General features: G+C 62.5%; 2 long non-coding RNA genes across 3 annotated transcripts; one reads left to right on the top strand and one right to left on the bottom strand.

Annotated features, from left to right (window-relative positions):
- The first annotated feature begins 3401 nt into the window (after positions 1-3401).
- On the top strand, positions 3402-3947 carry LOC116225644 (uncharacterized). 2 transcript variants are annotated; one of them, XR_016466264.1, is made up of 3 exons: positions 3402-3425; positions 3582-3648; positions 3737-3947. It is a non-coding gene; the product is annotated as an uncharacterized LOC116225644 (long non-coding RNA). The 2 variants fall into 2 exon arrangements; XR_004166129.2 differs by lacking the exon at positions 3402-3425 and adding an exon at positions 3433-3451.
- Positions 3948-11277: 7330 nt separating this feature from the next.
- On the bottom strand, positions 11278-12996 carry LOC116225643 (uncharacterized). The gene is made up of 2 exons (XR_004166128.2): positions 11493-12996; positions 11278-11390 (listed from the first exon to the last, which is right to left on the bottom strand). It is a non-coding gene; the product is annotated as an uncharacterized LOC116225643 (long non-coding RNA).
- Positions 12997-14669: the final 1673 nt, after the last annotated feature.

Here is a 14669-nt window from a genome sequence, read left to right as displayed (position 1 = left end):
GGGGTTCCCCACAACCCTTCCCCAGCCCTCGGTTTGTGCAGGGAGCTGAGCGTTGCTGCAGTGCCTCACTGCAGCCCCATTTGTTTTCCCTTGCCCCATCCCAGCTCCCCCCAAAGCCCTGGCACCCCCAACCCCGTCCTGCCCCCACGCACGATTCTCTGAGGAGCCACTGCTGCGCTGCCGCCATCTGCCCATGACCTCATTTTCCACCCTAAAGGCCATTCCTGGGCCTGACCTTCTCTTGCGGTTTATTAGGACTCACAGCCTCCAGCAGCTGGGCTGGGCCGAGAGGGGAGGCAGGGCTGGGCTCCTGCTGGCCTCGTGGCCAACAGCACCCTTTGGTGGCCAGGAGAGCTGTTGGAGAGGGTCCAGAGGAGCCACCAAGATGAGCAGGGGCTGCAGCACCTCCCCTACAAAGACAGGCTGAGGGAGCTGGGCTTGTTCAGCATGGAGAAGAGAAGCTGCGGGGTGAATCATTGCAGCCTTCAGCACCTCAAGGGAGCCTACAGACAGGAGGGGGGTCAGCTCTTGGGAAGGGGAGATGACAGCAGGACGAGGGGATGGTTTGAAGCTGAGGGAGTGGAGATTTAGGTTGGATGTCAGAGAGAAATTCTTTACAGAGAGAGCGGTGAGGTGCTGGAACAGCTGCCCAGAGAGGCTGTGGATGCCCCGTCCATCCCTGGAGGTGTTCAGGGCCAGGTTGGATGGGGCCCTGGGCAGCCTGGACTGGTATAAAATGTGGAGGTTGGTGGCCCTGCATGTGGCAGGGGGTTGGAGCTTCATCATCCTTGAGGTCCCTTCCAACCCGGGCCGTTCTGTGAGGGCTGTGGGAGCTCTGTATCCAGCAGCAATGGGGTCGTGTGTGGCCAAGAACCCCATGGGTGGGTGGGTTGGCTGGAAAGGGTTGGAACAGGCGGGGATGGGTTGACATGGGCTGGGATGGATTGACTTGGATTGACATTATTTGGGATGGTTGGGATGGGCTGCTATGGGTTGGGTTGAGTTGGCATGAGTTGGTTGGTTGGGAGGGGTTGGGATGGGATGGAATGCATTGGGGTGGTTTGGCATGTGTTGGCATGTGTTGGCATGGGTTGGGATGGGTTAGCAAGGGTTGGGATGTGCTGGCATGGGTTGAGTTGGACGGGACAGGTTGAGATGTGTGGCATGGTTTGGGATGTGTTAGCATAGGTTGGGTTGGTCGGGATGATCGGGATGGGTTGGGATGAGGTGATGGGGTGGTTAGCATGGCTTGGAATGGGTTGGGATGGAATGAGTTGGGGTGTTTTGGCATGGGGTGTTGGCATGGGTTGAGTTGACATGGGTTGGGATGAGCTGGGATGGAATGGGATGGAATGACTTGGCATGTGTTGGCATGGGTTGGGATGGAATGGTTTGGGGAGTTGTGGCAAATGTTGGCATGTCTTGAGATGAGCTAGTATGGGTTGGGATGGGTTGGGACAGGATAGCATGTGTTGGGATGGGTTGGGATGTAGTGGGATGGGTTGGGATGGGTTGAGATGGGTTGAGATGGGTTGGGATGTGTTGGGATGGGATGTAGTGGGATGGGCTGGGATGTGTCAGGATGGGTCGGGATGTGTTGGGATGGGTTGGGATGTATTGGGATGGGTTGGGATATGTTGGGATTGGTTAGGATGTGTCAGGATGGGTCGGGATGTGTTGGGATGTGTTGAGATGGGTTGGGATGTGTCGGGATGCATTGGGATGTGTCAGGATGGGTTGGGATGGGTCGGGATGTGTTGGGATGTGTTGGGATGTGTCGGGATGTGTTGGGATGTGTTGGGATGCATTGGGATGTGTTGGGATGCGTTGGGATGTGTTGGGATGTGTTGGGATGGGTTGGGATGTGTTGGGATGTGTCAGGATGGGTTGGGATGTGTTGGGATGTGTTGGGATGTGTTGGGATGCATTGGGATGTGTCGGGATGTGATGGGATGTGTCGGGATGTGTCGGGATGCGTCGGGATGTGTCGGGATGTGTTGGGATGTGTTGGGATGTGTTGGGATGTGTCGGGATGTGATGGGATGTGTCGGGATGGGTTGGGATGTGTTGGGATATGTTGGGATGTGTCGGGATGGGTCGGGATGTGTCGGGATGTGTTGGGATGCGTTGGGATGCGTTGGGATGCGTTGGGATGTGTTGGGATGCGTTGGGATGTGTTGGGATGTGTCGGGATGTGTCGGGATGCGTTGGGATGTGTTGGGATGTGTCGGGATGTGTTGGGATGTGTTGGGATGCGTTGGGATGCGTTGGGATGCGTTGGGATGTGTTGGGATGCGTTGGGATGTGTTGGGATGTGTCGGGATGTGTCGGGATGCGTTGGGATGTGTTGGGATGTGTCGGGATGTGTCGGGATGCGTTGGGATGTGTTGGGATGTGTCGCTCCCACTCTGTGGTGCTGCTCCCCCCAGCACAAGCTGAACGCCGGGCACGGCTGGGAATGCCGGATGCCCCCACCCACAACACCGACATCTGGCGCGCAGGAGCACGGCTTTATTTGCATCCATCTGGCCGGATGGCAGGAAGGGCTCGCTGTGCTCGCAGGCAGCGCCCGCAGCGCAGGGCTGTGCGAAGGGCCGGCAGGGCGGTGACTCAGCCCCACGTGAAGGCACTTTCGAGGTTTCTGCGGCCCTGGCACCGCTCCGCGCCGTCCTGGCACGGCCGCTGGGCGCCGCGCCCGGAGCCGAGTGCCCGGCACACAGCGCAGCTCCGGAGGCGCGTTCCGCCCCAGTCAGCGCTCGCAGGGATTTCATGGATTTCCACACGATGCTGGACCGCGGTCAAGCAGCCGCATCCGCACCGCCGCCGGCTGCCAGCCCCGGCCCTTAAAGGCGCCGGGACGCCGAGCGGGGCCGAGCCCCGTCCTTGGCTTCAGGCTCGGAGCCGGTGGCGCATCCCAGACCCGCTGGTGGCAGCTGGAGTCTGCGGCTCCCGTGGGGCTGGTGAGACCCTGCAGAGCCCCGGTGCCTGTGGGGTGCCCTATAAGCGAGCTCCGTGTGGGAATGGCCGTGAGCCACGCGCCATCCGTCCATCATTCCCAGTCCCTACGCTGAGTGCCTGTGCCGTGTGCTGTGTGTCCTGTGTCGTGTGTCCTGTGTCGTGTGCTGTGTGTGCTGTGTGTCCTGTGTCGTGTGTCCTGTGCCGTGTGCTGTGTGTGCTGTGTGTCCTGTGCCCTGTGCCGTGTGCCCTGTGCCGTGTGCCCTGGCACGCTGCCCTCTCTGCCCGCACTGCCCACACTGCCCAGCTGGGAGCTCAGCCCACAGCCGAGCTCAGGGCTGCCAGCCAAGGCAAACACTTCGGCAGCCCCTGCTGGCCGCGGGGCTCGTGCCCAAACCGCCGCGGTGCCACGGAGGATCCGATGCGGTGACTGAGCGGCTCCCAGCCGGGCACCTCCCCTCATCCCACAGGTGCTGTCCTGCTGCCCTAACGTGAGGTGACCGCGGCTGTGGGGTCCCGCTGTGACCCCGGTCCCAAGAAATCCAGGCTCCGTGGCTGCCCCCTCCCAGGGGGCGGCTCACCCCCACACCCCCGTTGTGACATCGCCCCGCGCTCTGTCCCATCAGGGTGCCGAGCCGAAGGGATGCAGCGGGGACAGGATTGGTGCCGGGACCCCGACTGGAGCAGAGCGCAGTGAGTGCCGGCCCCAGCGGGTCTGTGGGTGCCGGGGGGGTCGGTGCTGGGTACCCCCAGGAGCACCTCCAACCCCGTATCCCTGCAGGACTCACAAGGACCATGGAGCTGCACCACGTGAACGAGGTGCTGCTGGAGGTGCTGGCGTGCGTCATCCTGGCCTATCACCTGTCCCAGGCCAACGTCTTCTTCTTCTACCTGCTGCTGCTCCTGCCCCTCATCTTCCTCTTCGAGGAGCCCATCGGGATGTGAGGACGGCTGCAGTCCCACTCACTGAGCAATAAAGACCCGTGCCCGTCTGTGCTGCGTGGTGTGGCTGTGGGGAAGGGCCGTCCCTGAGGCACGCCGCGTGTCCTGCAAACCCACCCTGGGACATGGATGGGGAGGGGGACAGGAGTGGGGTCCTGACCACAGGTGGGGACAGGTTTGCTGACGACACCGAGCTGAGTGGTGCGGTCGACACGGTGGAAGGAAGGGATGAATTCAGAGGGACCTCAAGAGGCTGGGAAGGTGGGCCAGGGTGAACCTGATGAGCTTCAACACAGCAAAGTGCAGAGTTTGGCACTTGGGCCGGAGGAATCCCAGGCATCCCTACAGACTGGAAGGAGCGGGCCTTGAGAGCAGCCCTGTGGAGAAGGACCTGGGGGTCTTGATGGATGAAAAACTGAACATGAGCCAGCAGTGTGCCCTTGCGGCCCGGAAGGCAAAAGGCATGCTGGGCTCCATCAAAAGGGGGGTGGCCAGCAGGGACAGGGAGGTGGTTGTTCCCCTCTACTCTGCTCTTGTGAGGCCCCATCTGCAGCTCTGCGTCCAAGTCTGGAGCCCCCAGGACAAAAAAGACAGGGAGCTGTTGGAGAGGGTCCAGAGGAGGCCATAGAGATGAGCAGGGGCTGCAGCACCTCCACTACAAAGACAGGCTGAGGGAGCTGGGCTTGTTCAGCATGGAGAAGAGAAGCTGCGGGGTGAATCATTGCAGCCTTCAAAGGGAGCCTACAGACAGGAGGGGAGTCAGCTCTTGGGAAGGGGAGATGACAGCAGGACAAGGGGAAATGGTTTGAAGCTGAGGGAAGGGAGATTGAGGTTGGACGTCAGGGAGAAACTCTTTACAGAGAGAGTGGTGAGGTGCTGGAACAGCTGCCCAGAGAGGCTGTGGATGCCCCGTCCATCCCTGGAGGTGTTCAGGGCCAGGTTGGATGGGGCCCTGGGCAGCCTGGGCTGCTGTGAAATGTGGAGGTTGGTGGCCCTGCGTGCAGTGGGGGGTTGGAGCTTCATCATCCTTGAGGTCCCTTCCAACCCTGACCATTCTGTGATTCTGTGACAGGCTGGGACACAGGGATGGCAGGGACATGGGGACAGGAAGCAGCCCCAGTACAGTGCAGGTGGGCACAGCCACTCTGTCCCTGCAGCCACACCACCCTCAGCTGCACCACCCCGGTGCTGCTCCAACCTCATCCATGGCACGGCCCCCAAATGCCCCTTGGGGTCCTGAAAGGGAGACCCAAAGGGGAGCCCGGGGGAGCAGGGGTTGGGAGATGGGGAAACTCCATGTGTGGGCATCGGGTGTGTGGCTGCTGGGTTTGGATGTGGCAGCACACGCAGCCCTGGGATGCGCACTGTGGGGGACACAGGGGACACTGCAAGGGACACACCATGGGGGCACCGACACCGTGGGGACATGGAACTGTTGGGACATGGGTGGATACTGTGGGAGGCACGCAGCCCTGTGTGGTGACACCATGGAACACCGACACTGTGGGACAAGGATGCTGTGGGACGTGGGGCACCATGGGATGTGGACTGAAGGGACACAGCTGGACACCATGGGATGCACACAGCTGGTGCACAGCGACAGCCTGGGATGTGAGAGCAACAGGCATGGACAGCATGGGACATGGAGCCACTGCACACGGATGGACACTGTGGGATGCACACAGAAGGCACACAGTGACACACGGGGACACCGTGGGACGTGGGGCACCATGGGACACAGATCAAGGAGACATGGATGGACACCATGGAATGAGCTCAGCCAGCACACGGTGGCATACGTGGGCACCAAGGGATGTGGGACACCAGTGGGACGTGGGACACCATGGGGCACGGACCCCTTGCACATGGATGGGCACCATGGAATGCGCACAGCTGGTGCACAGCGGCACCCGGGACACCACGGGGCACCAGGGGACACGGATTGAAGGGACACAGCCGGACACCGCGGGACACACAGCCGGCTCACAGCGACACCCCGGGACGTGGGGCTGCTGGGCACGGGGCGCCGACGGGACGCGGAGCCGGGGGACGCGGGCGGACACCAAAACGCGCACGGCCGCCGCACGACGGCGCCCGCGGACAGAAGCACGGACACGCGCGCCCGGTGCCACGGCACTTTATTGGCGGAGCGGCAGCGCGGGGCCGCGGGTCGGGCGCGGCGTGGCGGCGGCGGCTCAGTAGCGGCGGCGGCGGCGGCGGCGGCTCCCGTAGCGGCGGCGCCGTCCCCCCACGGAGCGGCGGGAGCGCCGGGCACTCCCGTAGCGGCGGCGTCGGGGGCTGCGGCGGCGACCGGAGCGGCGGCGGCGGCGGCGGCGGAGGCTGCGGCTGCGGGTCCTGCTGCGCCGGTAGCGGGCCATGCCGGGCTGCGGTGGGACGGCGCCGCGGCGGAGCCGAGCCGTGCGGGACCGGGAAGTGCCGCTCCGCGCCCCGCGCCGCTTTTATAGGCGCCCGCGGGCGCGGCCCTCTGTGACGGCCGGCCGAGTCACTGAGCCGAACGCGCCCGGTCCGTTCCGGATGGGGCAATGGAGGAGGGGGGTCCTGGCAGGGGGGTCCTGGGGCGGGCGGTGCCGTGGGCGCGGGGCGGGGGGACCGCGTGGCACCGCGGCAACGGGGACGGCGCGGGGCGATTAAAAGGCGTCGAAAGGAGCCCGCCCCGCATGCGCGCCGTGCCAGCGCTCACATCGACCCCCTGATGCCCCCCCGCAGCCCCCTCATGGTTCAGGCCTGTGGCACTTGCTGGAGGCGTGGGACACCCTGAGGCTCGGGCTGCGCTCAGCACAAAGGCTGGCGCTGGGTCACGAATTGGACTGGAGCTGAAATTGACCCCGCTGCAGCAGGATTGGAACCTTCTCCCCAAACCCTTTGTGCCGCCCCAGGGATTTTTTATTTCCCTGGGCAGGGGACCCTGCTTCCCCCCCTTATTACTGCAGGTGCCACCGTCTGCATCCATAACAGAGCCCTCTATGGCCCCCGAGGGGTGAGGAAGGAATGAAAAGGCTTTGGGCGATGCCCGCAGCGATCCAGTGCCAACAAGGGGAACTTCAGCGAGAGAATGCACAAATTCATTGGGAAGGGAAAGGCTGCTGAAGGAATGTACGCGTGTCATTAAATGAACGCTCGTTAGCGCAGCATAACGGCGATCCTAACTCAGCAAACGGGGCTCGGTGACCTTCCGACCATTTTGGTGTGGATTTCCGCTTTGTTTCAGTATGGACACGATCAATGTTCCCTTTGCAATAAACCTTTATACCTTTCCATGAGGCCAACTCCCTTGGACTGCACAGTAAATGAAACCACCGTTCAGTGCTGCTGTCTGCTGCCCACTTCTGCACAGCTGCAGCCACACAGCACCGTGCTCACTCCTGCTGACCTGAGGAATCCCACATAACACCATCAGCATAGCAGCGCCTGGACAGCACAGGCTGGGTTTGCCTTTGGCACAGGACAGGCTGTGCTGACACACACGAGCTCCTACCTGCCCCCTCAGATCAAGGAAGGGGACCCACACCACCCATCTGCCATCGATGCCACAGATGGGGTCCTGCAGAGAGACGGGCTGTGGCTTCCAGCAGGGCCTCATTCTTGAGCAAGCATCACATCCCTGATGTGCCTGGACAATATGGGGCAGCTGGGTGGGCAGCCCCCACGCTTTGGCTGCCATCCATGAGATCTTCAGTCCTGTAGTTTGTGATGCAGCCACTGGGTGATCCAAGCCATAGGACTCCAGCCAGGGCTCCATCACTGCCTGCTGACACAAGGGCTGATGCCTTTGGGATGTGCTCACACGTGTGAGCTCCCCCTGTGCCCAACCACCCCCATGTGCCAACCCACGTGGGTTGGGTGTGGATCACCAACCCCACACGGCTGGGCTTTTGGTGCTGTAGGGACCAGGAATGCTTGAATCTCGTCTACACTGGCACTGGGCAGGGCTTCAGGTTTACCTGACCAAAGAGAGCCAGGAATTTATCTGATGGCCCCTTGGGGGCTCACAGCCCACCCTTTCTCTTGTAAAATGTGCAGCCAACGAAGCCATTGCCTTTCCTAATGTTGCCATGCAGTCACACATCAGCATCAGATCAATGCAGTGGGTGACAGTGGTTGGTTCCTTGCAGTTTGCTCAGTCATGCACCACTGGATGCTGACAAAATGCAGGTGAACGCACGCAGCCCAAGGCAGGACATGGGAAATCCACTGCCTGCCCTCCCTGTGAATGAAACCCAGCAGGCAGTGGATGGCCATTGGGGTCAGTTCCCAGTGCCCGTCCCCAATACACACACTGGAATTGGGGTGATGGACCCCATCCTCCCAGGCGGGAGGTGCCCAACCCCCACCTTTAACCACATTTGGGTTATGGGGCCCATTTGTCCCCCAGCCCATCGATCAGCCTTTGTGCCTGGGGCTCCTTCACAAATAATGGAAGTTTTTACCCCTGCACCAACAGACCCCAACTCAGTGGGTATTTCTGCAGGCCCAACAAATGGTTTTCCCTTCATAGACCCTATGGTCCCCTCTGGAGGCCCTGGGGACCCCCAGTTCTGTTCTGCCATCCCCATTTCTTTGTCCTCAGATGGCATCCAGAAATGCCAGCTCAGTGCTCTCCTTCACAGCAGGTTTGGAAGGAAATACCTTTTCTGGTCTAACAGCATCAGCCCACAAAGCTTCAATTAACAGGCAGACCCATTAATTACCCAGCAGCCAATCTGTGTTTTCTGTCCTGGTACAGCACTCAGTTTGCCTGTGATTGCTTGGATTCCTTCTCCCGTTTCCCCCACTGAGATTCTTCCCCTCAATCCATCCCAGCTCCATCCTGTTTAGAAGAGGCTTCATTCCCACACACACCCAAACCCCACAGCTCCCAAGGCTGAGATCTCCACTTGTGGGGCAGCCCCCACTTCTGCCTTTCCCTCCATTCTCCCAGTCACCGCAGCACCTTCACATCACTCCATTCACTCTGGATGATGTGAACAACATTTCCCCTTCATCCAAAGGCCCCTCCTGTACCTCACCTTCATCCCAGCAGCCATCCAAACACATTCCTCCAAACGAATAAAGGCGATCCAGCAAACCCTTGGGGCAACGCAGCCCACCCCTATTGCTGTCTTTGCCATTTCTGCATCTTCCCATTCAAATGCAAGAAGGTTCTGAGAGCAGAGCACTGCTTCCTCCACCCCAGGATCGTTATTTCTCAGAAGTCCTTCACATGCCCCCATCTCCATCATCATTACTGCCCCATTTGGGGCTGTTGGTGGTTATTTCTCACCTGCCAGGACAACCCCAGGTCCTGGGGGATGCATTCTCTCCCACTCCCTCTTTCTTCCCCATTAAACAGCACGTTCAAATAGACACCACTTCACCCCAGGAATAAGAACTGGGGCCCCAAAACTGATCAAACCGTTCTGCTAACCCAATAGGATCTCTCACCAAGGGCTGCGTTCCCTTCTTAAAGCCTCTCTGCTCACTGCTGCTAGGGCAGCGCTCACATCCCCCAGCACCACAGGAACGGCCCTGGGAAGGCACGCAGAACCATCAGCAGGGATCATTTCGGGTGAGGGGACATTCAGGAGACCCTTATGGCACTGCTTGAGTTCCTCCTTCAGCTGATGTCCCTTTTACAGGGATGGCACCGATGTCGGAGCTGAGCTCGGGGGGCAGCACGAAGAGCCCCGACCACACGGGCTCCTCTTCCGTGGCTACCGGGGTCACGACAGCACCGGGGCGGTGAGAAGAAGGAGGGTGCTGACCGGTCGGACGAAGAGGCGAATCATCCAAGGGATCCCATCCGCTGAGCTCCAGTAGCCCCGCACGGCAGCCGCAGAACGACACGAACCCAACGGCCCCGACGGGGCGACTGGTGCACAGCGGAGCCGCGCACCCTTATATAGCCCGTCCGAAACACGTGACCCACGTCTCGGCATCTCATTGGTCGAGCGCTACTAAGCCCCGCCCCCCGCTGCTGGCTGCGCGCTCGGCGCTGCGCCTCCGCTCCGTGCGCGCTGTGCGCTGTGCGCTGTGCCAGCCCTGTGCCATCACCCTGTGCCTCTGTGCTTCTGTGCCATCCCTGTGCCTCTGTGCCAGCCCCGTCCCATCCCTGTGCCATCCCCTTGTGCCTCTGTGCCATCCCTGTGCCATCCCTGTGCCATTCCTGTGCCTCTGTGGATCTGTGCCTTGTGCCATCCCTGTGCCAGCCCTGTACCTCTGTGCCATCCATGTGCCACCCCCTGTGCCATCCCCGTGCCATCCCTGTGCCTCTGTGCCATCCCCGTGCCATCGCTGTGCCTTCACCCTGTGGCTCTGTACCATCCCTGTGCCTCTGTGGCTCTGTGCCATCCCCATACCTTCCCCGTGCCATCCCCTGTGCCAGCTCTGTGCCTCTGTGCCATCCCCTGTGCCATCCCTGTGCCATCCCCTGTGCCATCCCTGTGACATCACCCTGTGCCTCTGTGCCATCCCTGTGCCATCCCGTGTCATCCCCGTGCCTCTGTGCCAGCCCTGTCCGATCCCTGTGCCATCCTTGTGACATCCCCCTGTGCATCTGTACCATCCCTGTGCCTTTGTGGCTCTGTGCCATCCCTGTGTCATCCCTGTGCTATCCCCATGCCATCCCCATGCCATTCCTGTACCATACCTGTGCCATCTCTGTACCATCCCTGTGGCTCTGTGGATCTGTGGCTTTGTGCCATCCCTGTGCCATCCCGTGACATCACCCTATGCCTCTGTGCCATCCCTGTGCCATCCTCGTGCCATCCCTGTACCATCCCTGTGACATCACCCTGTGCCTCTGTGCCATATCCATACCGCCCCCATAGCATCTCCTGTGCCAACCCTGTGCCATCTCTGTACCATCCCTGTGCCTCTGTGGATCTGTGCCTTTGTGCCATCCCTGTGCCATCCGTGTGCCTCTGTGCCATCCCTGTGCCATTCCTGTGCCATCCCTGTGACATCACCCTTTGCCTCTGTGCCATCCCTGTGCCATCCCTGTGCCATCCCTGTGCCACCTCCTATGCCATGTGCCACCCCCTTGTGCCATGTGCCACTTGCCATCCCTGTGCTTCTGTGCCTCTGTGCCTCTGTGCCATCCCCGTGCCATCCCTGTGCCATCCCTGTGTCATCCCCTGTGCCACCCCCTTGTGCCATGTGCCACTTGTCATCCCCCTGTGCCCTCCCCGTGCCATCCCGCTGTGCCATGTGCGTGTGCCCGTGCTCGGGCAGAGGGACGCTGTCACAACGAATTCACACGCGGACAGCGGCCGTGTGCCCCCGTGCGGGGCTGGGAGCAGCAGTGCGGGCAGCGCTGAAGGCCGGGGGGGGGGGGGAACCGGAGGGGAACGGGCGGCGCGAGGAAGGACGGGAGCTGGGCGGTGCGGTGAAGATGGCATTTATGGCACCGGAGCCGCGGCGTCCCCGGGGTTGTGCTCAAAATCCTCCGCTGCAGCGGCCCCTCCGGTAGTAATACACCGTCGAGACGCGGACGCCTACGGAGAGAAGAGACGGAGAGAAGAAGCGGAGCGCCGCGCTCGGGCCGGGGCTCGCGGCTCGGCACACCCCCCCCCCCGTCCCCCGGGCGGTGCCCGCACCTCTCCGCCGCCGCATCGTACGGTGCCGCCCGCGACGGCGACTGCGCCGCGTTCCGCCCTTACGGCGCCGGGGCGGGGAGCGGGGCCGGTAGCGGGAGCGGGGGGCTCGGCGGCACATGGCGCTGCGGGGCGCGGGGGGACGGCGGCGGCGGCGGCGGGCACGGAACGCGGTGCCTTGGGGACCTTATGTCGTCACCGCCCGGCAACCGCACCGCGGGAACCTTCTGCGGGCCTGGCGGTGCGTCACGGCCCGACACAACCGGGAGAGCCGCGGGGAAGGCGGCAGAACGGTGTGCGAGTGTTCTGCGGGACGGGGCGGGACAGAGATGGGGACAGTGCGTGACAGCACAGAACCACAGAGCGCCCTGGGTTGGAAGGGACCTCAAGGATGATGAAGCTCCGACCCCCCACTGCATGCAGGGCCACCAACCTCCACATTTCACAGCAGCCCAGGCTGCCCAGGGCCCCATCCAACCTGGCCCTGAACACCTCCAGGGATGGACGGGGCATCCACAGCCTCTCTGGGCAGCTGTTCCAGCACCTCACCACCCTCACAGCAAACAACTTCCCCCTCACATCCAACTGAAATCTGCCCTCCTCAACTTCAAACCATTTCCCCTTGTCCTGCAGTTATCAACCCTTTTCAAGAGTTGATTCCCCTCCTGTTTGTAGGCTCCCTTTAGGTACTGAAAGGCTGCAATGATTCACCCCGCAGCCTTCTCTTCTCCAGGCGGAACAAGCCCAGCTCCCTCAGCCTGTCTTTGTAGGGGAGGTCTGAAGCCCTCTGATCATCTTGGTGGCTCCTCTGGACCCTCTCCAACAGCTCCTCCAACAGCTCACACCGGGACAGTGTGTGACACAGATGGGGACAGTGAGTGACACAGTGCGCAGATGGGAACCCGAGCCCTTCTCATTCCCAGGCGTTTCAGCCCCCAGTGCTGATAGCGACGCAGTGCGGGTGCGCACAGACCCCGCCGTGCCACAGCCCCGTGGTGCTGTCGCCCTGTGCCATCACCCGGCGCAATTACCTCACCTCACCTCACCGCTTGTGAGGGATAAAAGTGTCTTTGCGAGCGAAAAACCCCGCTGGTCTGCCCTCAGATACCAGCTGGGACGCTTGGACGGGCAGGTAGGCAGACAGCGAGAAGCTCCGCTGCCAAGATCCTGGAGGTTGGGTTACGAAGTGTTAAAGACAGAGATTAAAGGTAGATGGAATCTGGCTGTAAATACAATACCAAGTGTCAGATCGTGAACCCGGAGTAATCAATTAACGAGGAACGGGGCCGAGTAATTAGCACCGAGGGGTGGGGGATACGAAGCAGCGATGTGGGTTTCGTTGAACGTTCCGGCTTGCAGGACGCCCACCGTTGTAATCGCGAATTAAAGCGTTCTCAGCAGAGATCCGGTCTCCGAAAACTCTCTCAGCGTTCTCTCTCACGCTGTGCCATCACGCGGTGCGTGGTGCCACCCTCCCGTGCCAAGTGCCACCCCGTGCCAAGTGCCACCCCCGTGCTATGTGCCCCCCCGTGCTATGTGCCATCCCTCTGTGCCAAGTGCCCCCCCCGTGCCATGTGCCCCCCCGTGCCATGTGCCATCCCTCTGTGCCACGCGCCCTGTGCCGCCCCTGCGCCCTGTGCCCCGTGTAGGAAACGCTCAGAACTTCTCACTGCAGCCGCTGCGCACCCCCGTGTGCCGACGGAGAGAAGCGCACCGCATCGACGGATCCTGCCGCTCCCCTCCCGTTTCCCCACCACTCCGGGCACAATGGCAGAATCTGTGTTTAACGAAGAGGAAATCCACACCAAAATGGTCGGAAGGTCACCGAGCCCCGTTTGCTGAGTTAGGATCGCCGTTATGCTGCGCTAACGAGCGTTCATTTAATGACACGCGTACATTCCTTCAGCAGCCTTTCCCTTCCCAATGAATTTGTGCATTCTCTCGCTGAAGTTCCCCTTGTTGGCACTGGATCGCTGCGGGCATCGCCCAAAGCCTTTTCATTCCTTCCTCACCCCTCGGGGGCCATAGAGGGCTCTGTTATGGATGCAGACGGTGGCACCTGCAGTAATAAGGGGGGGAAGCAGGGTCCCCTGCCCAGGGAAATAAAAAATCCCTGGGGCGGCACAAAGGGTTTGGGGAGAAGGTTCCAATCCTGCTGCAGCGGGGTCAATTTCAGCTCCAGTCCAATTCGTGACCCAGCGCCAGCCTTTGTGCTGAGCGCAGCCCGAGCCTCAGGGTGTCCCACGCCTCCAGCAAGTGCCACAGGCCTGAACCATGAGGGGGCTGCGGGGGGGCATCAGGGGGTCGATGTGAGCGCTGGCACGGCGCGCATGCGGGGCGGGCTCCTTTCGACGCCTTTTAATCGCCCCGCGCCGTCCCCGTTGCCGCGGTGCCACGCGGTCCCCCCGCCCCGCGCCCACGGCACCGCCCGCCCCAGGACCCCCCTGCCAGGACCCCCCTCCTCCATTGCCCCATCCGGAACGGACCGGGCGCGTTCGGCTCAGTGACTCGGCCGGCCGTCACAGAGGGCCGCGCCCGCGGGCGCCTATAAAAGCGGCGCGGGGCGCGGAGCGGCACTTCCCGGTCCCGCACGGCTCGGCTCCGCCGCGGCGCCGTCCCACCGCAGCCCGGCATGGCCCGCTACCGGCGCAGCAGGACCCGCAGCCGCAGCCTCCGCCGCCGCCGCCGCCGCCGCTCCGGTCGCCGCCGCAGCCCCCGACGCCGCCGCTACGGGAGTGCCCGGCGCTCCCGCCGCTCCGTGGGGGGACGGCGCCGCCGCTACGGGAGCCGCCGCCGCCGCCGCCGCCGCTACTGAGCCGCCGCCGCCACGCCGCGCCCGACCCGCGGCCCCGCGCTGCCGCTCCGCCAATAAAGTGCCGTGGCACCGGGCGCGCGTGTCCGTGCTTCTGTCCGCGGGCGCCGTCGTGCGGCGGCCGTGCGCGTTTTGGTGTCCGCCCGCGTCCCCCGGCTCCGCGTCCCGTCGGCGCCCCGTGCCCAGCAGCCCCACGTCCCGGGGTGTCGCTGTGAGCCGGCTGTGTGTCCCGCGGTGTCCGGCTGTGTCCCTTCAATCCGTGTCCCCTGGTGCCCCGTGGTGTCCCGGGTGCCGCTGTGCACCAGCTGTGCGCATTCCATGGTGCCCATCCATGTGCAAGGGGTCCGTGCCCCATGGTGTCCCACGTC

The sequence above is a fragment of the Phasianus colchicus genome, chromosome 4, assembly GCF_987193195.1.
Source record: "Phasianus colchicus chromosome 4, bPhaCol1.hap1.1, whole genome shotgun sequence".
Lineage (NCBI taxonomy): Eukaryota > Metazoa > Chordata > Aves > Galliformes > Phasianidae > Phasianus > Phasianus colchicus.
Note: the sequence above shows the minus strand (reverse complement) of the source record. Positions and strands in the feature narration are given on the sequence as shown.